This window comes from Pezoporus flaviventris, unplaced genomic scaffold (assembly GCF_033815535.1).
Source record: "Pezoporus flaviventris isolate CSIRO_AGI_PZ_B2104156 unplaced genomic scaffold, CSIRO_AGI_Pfla_v1 ptg000178l, whole genome shotgun sequence".
NCBI classification, from domain to species: domain Eukaryota; kingdom Metazoa; phylum Chordata; class Aves; order Psittaciformes; family Psittacidae; genus Pezoporus; species Pezoporus flaviventris.
In genome coordinates, this window is record NW_026892726.1 from 320,001 (window position 1) to 327,500 (window position 7,500).

The window sequence follows — 7,500 nt, forward strand, 5'->3', positions numbered from 1 at the left end:
AATATTACGAGGATGCAAATGAAGGCATAAAGAGAGGGCCACCCACTCCGCCGGCTCCGGAAGCGGCGCGCCTGACAAGTCCGTTGCAGCACCTCGGAAACGCCACTGTGTCTGAAAAGAGGCGAAAATCACCCCAGCGGCGGCGCGAGTTACTCGCCAGATACTCGCGAGGTACTCTCGAGGTACGCCCGAGGTACTCTCGAGGTACGTGAGAGGTACGCGAGAAGTACGCGAGAGGTACGCGAGTACGCGAGAGGTACGCGCGAGGTACGCCCGAGGTACTCGCCAGGTACGCGAGAGGTACGGGCGAGGCACTCCCGAGGTACGCCCGAGGTACGCGCGAAGTAAGTAGGCGAGAGGTACGCCCGAGGTACGCCCGAGGTACTCCCGAGGTATGCGCGAGGTACGCCCGAGGTACGCTCCAGGTACACGCGAAGTAGGAGCGGGGTACTCCCGAGGTACGCCCGAGGTACTCCCGAGGTACCCGCGACGTACGCGCGAAGTAGGCGAGAGGTACGCGCGAGGTACTCCCGAGGTGCGCCCAAGGTACGCGCGAGGTATTCCCGAGGTACGCCCGAGGTACGCGCGAAGTAGGCGAGAGGTACTCGCGAGGTGCTCCCGATGTACTCCCGAGGTGCGCGCGAGGTACTCGGCTCTCCCGTTACCGGCGGTGGCAGCACTGGGCGAGCCGCAGCCGCTGGGTCTGTCGAGGTACCGCCGCCCCCTGTCGCGCCCCGTCCCGTCCCCGGGCCCCGCTCCGCTCGGGGCCGGCCGGCGGACGCCGCCGCCGTCACACGCGGGTGCCCCGTGCAGCGCGGAGCAGCGGGGCCGCGGCCGCTCTCCCCCCACTCCGCAGCCGCCCGGCAGCCGCCACCCCCGAGCTCCTGATCTGAGTCACCTCGTTGATGTCCTTTACAGGACGTAATAGCTACTTCTTCAGGTAGCTGAACAGCTTCCAGTAATTGTAGAATTTCTGTAGCATGTTTAATCTGTTTCCTTTGTGTGTTCAAAAGTCCTCCTTTCTTCCAGGGATCAGCATGTGCATGTACCACACCAAATGCGTATTTAGGATCAGTCCAAATATTCTTCCTTTTATCTTTAGCCAGTTCCAGGGCTCTCGTTAACGCTATTATTTCTGCCTTCTGGGCAGAGATATTCGCAGGTAAAGGTTTAGCTTCTATTACCTGTGAAGTGGTGGTAATGGCATATCCTGCCTTTCCTTTACCATTTCTCATGAAGCTACTACCATCAGTAAACCGAGAATCAGCATCTTCCAGAAGTTTTTCTTTTAAGTCAGGTTCTTTCCAGTGTGCCAAAATGCACCCAAAGGACTCTTTCTCAAGATCTCTTCACTCTGCTGATTTTCCATCCTCGGTCTCACACACGCAGACACAGACAGACACACGAACGGGATCCCACAGACACATTGTTACATTAATTGCAACAATGTATTCTAGTTCAAGTTCCATTTTTAGGCCATTTTCCCTGATCTTCCAAAGTATACAATGTTTCTCCACTCTGCTGATTTTCCATCATCGGTCTCAGGCACACAGACGCAGACAGACGCAGGAACGGGATCCCACAGACAAACTGTTACATTAATTGCAACAAGGTATTCTAGTTCAGAGTTCCATTTTTAGGCCATTTTCCCTGATCTTCCAAAGTATACAATGTTTCTTCACTCTGCTGATTTTCCATCATCGGTCTCAGGCACACAGACACAGACAGACACAGGAACGGGATCCCGCAGACAAACTGTTACACTAATTGCAACAAGGTATTCCAGTCCGGTCCTTCTTTCCAGTGTGCCAAAATGCACCCGAAGGACTCTTTCTCAAGATCTCTTCACTCTGCTGATTTTCCATCCTCGGTCTCACACACGCAGACGCAGACAGACGCAGGAACGGGATCCCACAGACAAACTGTTACATTAATTGCAACAATGTATTCTAGTTCAAGAGTTCCATTTTCCCTGATCTTCCAAAGTATACAGTATTTCTCCACTCTGCTGATTTTCCATCATCGGTCTCAGGCACACAGACGCAGACAGACGCAGGAACGGGATCCCACAGACAAACTGTTACATTAATTGCAACAATGTATTCTAGTTCAAGAGTTCCATTTTCCCTGATCTTCCAAAGTATACAATGTTTCTTCACTTTGCTGATTTTCCATCATCGGTCTCAGGCACACAGACACAGACAGACACAGGAACAGGATCCCACAGACAAACTGTTACATTAATTGCAACAAGGTACTCTAGTTCAGAGCTCCATTTTTAGGCCATTTTCCCTGATCTTCCAAAGAATACAATGTTTCTTCACTCTGCTGATTTTCCATCATCTGTCTCAGGCACACAGACACAGACAGACGCAGGAACGGGATCCCGCAGACAAACTGTTACATTAATTGCAACAAGGTATTCTAGTCCGGTCCTTCTTTCCAGTGCGCCAAAATGCACCCGAAGGACTCTTTGTCAAGATCTTTTCACTCTGCTGATTTTCCATCCTCGGTCTCACACACGCAGACGCAGACAGACGCAGGAACGGGATCCCACAGACAAACTGTTACATTAATTGCAACAATGTATTCTAGTTCAGAGCTCCATTTTTAGGCCATTTTCCCTGATCTTCCAAAGTATACAATGTTTCTTCACTTTGCTGATTTTCCATCATCGGTCTCAGGCACACAGACACAGACAGACACAGGAACAGGATCCCACAGACAAACTGTTACATTAATTGCAACAAGGTACTCTAGTTCAGAGCTCCATTTTTAGGCCATTTTCCCTGATCTTCCAAAGAATACAATGTTTCTCCGCTCTGCTGATTTTCCATCATCGGTCTCAGGCACACAGACACAGACAGACGCAGGAACGGGATCCCGCAGACAAACTGATACATTAATTGCAACAAGGTATTCCAGTCCGGTCCTTCTTTCCAGTGTGCCAAAATGCACCCGAAGGACTCTTTGTCAAGATCTTTTCACTCTGCTGATTTTCCATCCTCGGTCTCACACACGCAGACGCAGACAGACGCAGGAACGGGATCCCAGAGACAAACTGTTACATTAATTGCAACAATTTATTCTAGTTCAGAGCTCCATTTTTAGGCCATTTTCCCTGATCTTCCAAAGTATACAATGTTTCTTCACTTTGCTGATTTTCCATCATCGGTCTCAGGCACACAGACACAGACAGACACAGGAACAGGATCCCACAGACAAACTGTTACATTAATTGCAACAAGGTACTCTAGTTCAGAGCTCCATTTTTAGGCCATTTTCCCTGATCTTCCAAAGAATACAATGTTTCTCCGCTCTGCTGATTTTCCATCATCGGTCTCAGGCACACAGACACAGACAGACGCAGGAACGGGATCCCGCAGACAAACTGATACATTAATTGCAACAAGGTATTCCAGTCCGGTCCTTCTTTCCAGTGTGCCAAAATGCACCCGAAGGACTCTTTGTCAAGATCTTTTCACTCTGCTGATTTTCCATCCTCGGTCTCACACACGCAGACGCAGACAGACGCAGGAACGGGATCCCAGAGACAAACTGTTACATTAATTGCAACAATTTATTCTAGTTCAGAGCTCCATTTTTAGGCCATTTTCCCTGATCTTCCAAAGTATACAATGTTTCTTCACTTTGCTGATTTTCCATCATCGGTCTCAGGCACACAGACACAGACAGACACAGGAACAGGATCCCACAGACAAACTGTTACATTAATTGCAACAAGGTACTCTAGTTCAGAGCTCCATTTTTAGGCCATTTTCCCTGATCTTCCAAAGAATACGTTTCTTCACTCTGCTGATTTTCCATCATCTGTCTCAGGCACACAGACACAGACAGACGCAGGAACGGGATCCCGCAGACAAACTGTTACATTAATTGCAACAAGGTATTCTAGTCCGGTCCTTCTTTCCAGTGCGCCAAAATGCACCCGAAGGACTCTTTGTCAAGATCTTTTCACTCTGCTGATTTTCCATCCTCGGTCTCAGGCACACAGACACAGACACAGGAACAGGATCCCACAGACAAACTGTTACATTAATTGCAACAATGGATTCTAGTTCAGAGCTCCATTTTTAGGCCATTTCCCCTGATCTTCCAAAGTATACAATGTTTCTTCACTCTGCTGATTTTCCATCCTCGGTCTCACACACGCAGACGCAGACAGACGCAGGAACGGGATCCCACAGACAAACTGTTACATTAATTGCAACAATGTATTCTAGTTCAGAGCTCCATTTTTAGGCCATTTCCCCTGATCTTCCAAAGTATACAATGTTTCTCCACTCTGCTGATTTTCCATCATCGGTCTCAGGCACACAGACACAGACAGACACAGGTACGGGATCCCGCAGACAAACTGTTACATTAATTGCAACAATGTATTCTAGTTCAGAGCTCCATTTTTAGGCCATTTCCCCTGATCTTCCAAAGTATACAATGTTTCTCCACTCTGCTGATTTTCCATCCTCGGTCTCAGGCACACAGACACAGACAGACGCAGGAACGGGATCCCGCAGACAAACTGTTACATTAATTGCAACAAGGTATTCCAGTCCGGTCCTTCTTTCCAGTGTGCCAAAATGCACCCGAAGGACTCTTTCTCAAGATCTCTTCACTCTGCTGATTTTCCATCCTCGGTCTCACACACAGAGACACACGAACGGGATCCCACATTAAAATCCAAAACCTTTCCTACAAGACGCCCACTGCGTCTCCCAGGACGCAAACCACTCCGGGGACACACTTGCCAACAAAGTTTTCAAGCTGACAAGCAGGTATTCTTGATTGCGGCGCCGGGAGATACGGGCTCCTCGTAACGTGTGTCTCTCAATTGCCACGCAAGCCGTCCTTTTCTAGCCACTGGGCATACATACCTATTCACGAGGCTACGTATGGGTGACATAATTTTCCAGGAGGTTCCCCGCCTGCGTGCAGAATTGTGGTGGTGGTGGTGGTCTCTGAGGATCGTTTACTTCTTCCAACGATCTTCATCACTTCTTTCAGCCTTTGAAGCACGCGCAGTAGATGCTCACATCAGTTTAATTGGCTCGTTAGCACCAGAGAGAGACATAATAATCCTCCTATCCTCCTACTTATCAGGTAGTTGAACTGTAGCCCACCCTGGACACCTGCGGTTCCCAGATACTCCTTATCCCCGTGTCCTGTTCTTCTAGACTTTTACTTACAACTATGTCAACTGCAACGATTTCTCTTGTGAGAATTCTGTTCTCTAAGCTGTAGTCTTATTTTTTTTCTCTCTGCGTCATGCACCTCAGTGATTTTCCGTTGCTGCTGTTACAAAGCCATCAAACTTAACATGACCTGAAACTGATTCTAAAGGTTTCTGTATTCCATCGTGGGATTTTGCGCCCCCTTGTCTCAGGACCGGGCGGGCAGAGGCGGCGGCCCAGGTCCCGGCGCTCGCCAGACTTTTTTGTTCCGTGGGGGCTTGGGGATTTCGTTGTTTCTTTGGTTTCGCGTGTCCGTCTGCCGACACACAGCCCACCACCCCCTCCCGCCGCGAAAAACACGTCTCTGGCTGGCGGGGGACGGGACGGGACGGGACGGGACGGGACGGGACGGGACGGGACGGGCGGACACTGGCACTGCACCAGCTACTGAGAAAATAGGCTGCGACTGCTGAACCCAGGACGCGCTGAAATACAGCAGCCGAGGCACCCGGGGGTTCTGCAGATGCCGCGGCGCCCACCACCTCCTCCCCCCACCCCGCTCCGAGGCGCCTCCCCCAGCCTCCTCCCTCCGCAACGGGCTGGGAAGAGATTGCAAAGACGTTCTTCTGGTTGTGGTTTTGGGGAAATGTGTCTGAAACTTCGGAGAAGAGATGAAGATAGCGTGGTTGAGGGTAGAAGGGAGGATTATGTTGCTCTTGGTGACCATCCAAACAGGGTACCCCACTAGTGATGTTCTCGTGTGTGAGGACGGAGGCACGGACCCAGACGTAGAGTGCAAGCTGGATCATCGTTTATTGAACAGATGACACGATATTTATATGCTTCCAAGCAATTAGCCAAGCACTTCTGTGTTTGCCTTGCGATTACATCAGGTGAAAGGTCTACCAGATTTTCCTATCGACATCCTTTCCGGTTCCGCCGTCCTTGTTCCTTGCCAGTTCCAACATCTTCCAAATACCAGTCAGGGACAGGTCACTCTTAATTACCTACTCTAGTTCCCGTGGTCACTCTAATTGCCAGTCTTTGATACATTCCAACACCACCACCCCCCCCCCCCACACCCCCCCCCAGTTTCTCTTGTTTAGGTAAGGAGGAGGATGTGCTGCAGAGCAGGGCTTGCCTCTGCAGCACGGGAGTGAGAGGACAAGGCAGGTCCCTCGTTCCGGGGCTGGCTGCAGGGTGTGAACGTGGGTGTGCAGCCAGGGGTGCCCAGCGGTGTCCTGGCGAGCAGGGTCCCTGCAGTCCAGGGGCCGTGTGCCGGGGCAGGGACTCCTCCACCTGCCAGGGTCGGTCAGCGCTCAGCCTGCCTGGGAGCTCCCCAAGGTGCTCGAGGAAGCTGAGGGGGAAGCAAGAACCCCTGGCCGGCAAGGAAAAGCCGCCTTGCCTCTAGGACTACCGAGAGGGAGCAGAGTCGGGCAGAGAGCAGGAGCTCCCGGCAGGGACAGCTCCAAGAAACAGAGACACGGGCCACCCCGTCCCCACCACCGGGCCCTAGGCAAGCCCAAGCGAGAGACAGACGCCGGCCGCTAAGGCATCTCTGCGCCGGGACGTACCGAGACAGAAACGCAGTCGGTAACAGAAACTGTCCGCGCTCAAGTAAATGCTCAGATTACCGCAGGGGCGGTGGCCGGGAGGACCGAACATCGCGTTCCCCTTACAAGCTCCCGCGCTCGAGCGTGGGATACACTGTAACACACTAGCCGACGCACCTGCGGGTCTGCCGATGCCGCGCTGCACCGCGCCGCGCCGCGCCGCCCCGCCCCGCCCGCTCTTCGCGGAGCAACCCCCCCCGCCCCCCGCCCCCGCCCCCCCGCCTCCTCCCCCCCCCCCCGTGAGATCTATAGGAACGGATCGTGTCAGCGACTTAGGAGTCCTCGTCATCGTTGCGCTTTGGGTGGAATCCGAAATCCTTGAAATCGTCGCCTCGTGTGTAGAACGTAGAAGAAGGATTAGATTTTCCTGTCAGTACAACGATGAAAAAGAAGAAACAAAGGAATAATCCTTCTTAATCAAAACGCTTTGTTACTTTAAGGGGTACTTCGTTTAACTACTTGAATGTCTAAAACGTTTTGCTAATTAAAGGGGTACTTTGTTTAAGCGCTTGAATGCCTTAAGGGGGTTAGGTAATCGAGAGATCCATCCTGTCACAGGATGAGGTGAAACTTGTGTATTAACTGTATAAGAAATGGAATTTAGGGGGACTAAGATGGTGGTTAAGCTTGTGATAGACATCCCCCGTTACTGCATTACCAAGGAATTCAATAACTCTTTTAAGAAGTTTCTTCAC